Source organism: Osmia bicornis, chromosome 1, assembly GCF_907164935.1.
Source record: "Osmia bicornis bicornis chromosome 1, iOsmBic2.1, whole genome shotgun sequence".
In the NCBI taxonomy this organism is placed as follows: Eukaryota; Metazoa; Arthropoda; class Insecta; order Hymenoptera; family Megachilidae; genus Osmia; species Osmia bicornis.
The window spans coordinates 13,036,395-13,037,253 of record NC_060216.1 but is presented as its reverse complement, the minus strand read 5'-3'; positions in this window follow the sequence as shown (position 1 = coordinate 13,037,253).

Genomic DNA, 859 nt, shown 5'->3' with positions numbered 1-859 from the left:
AAACCGGATCTTTCCGAGTCAATCGCCATTTAAAGACACAACCGTTCTTTTTCCACCGTAATACTGTTAAACGATCTACGATCTGTCACTGTGTTAATCGTCGATCGGGGAATTGAATAAATCATGAAATATTTTTCAATGCAACGAGATTGAAAGTCCTTCTCAGAACATTAAATTTTGATAAAATTTTCAAAATCGATTTCTGGCTAGCTTTTCTATGCAAACACCCTACGATATTTAATGTCGAACGTCACGATTCTATTAAAGGCCACCCGTTCTAATCACGTACCTGGTGGCGCGTGACGTCATTGGCCATTAGAGGCTAGCGGTTCTCGAGCAAGTCTCAATTTTATAATTCGAATCAGAAAATTCCCGCGCTACAATGCTTTACGGTACATCGCAGTATTACGGTCTCGAAGGGAATTGGGTCCACGGTAGAGACCCAAAGGAGGGTGCAATAAAACCAAGACCTATTTTCATCCTTAGCAGCCTGGCTACGATTGATGCCTATTTCTTTTATATTAAGGATAAGCCAAAGCGTATAAAAATAAGCTTCGGTTCTATAATTTTAGACGACGGAGACAGTTGTGAAAAATGCGCCGGACAAAATAAATTTTTCAAGGAAACTTGTTATTATTAAATAAATTCGCAAAATCGCGTTGAAAAGGGGGCGTTCAAACTGGGAATACCCCCTTAAGTTACGACCTCGCTATATCCTGGCTATACGCCCCTTTTCTCCCCGCCCTGTGTCGTCCCTGTTGTGCCTCGACCCACCCCACCTCAGCATTTTGTTGTGCACCCTACTTAAAATCCTTCAACGGTTTCACGGGGAGTACCTTTCGAAAATGGACAAAGAGAA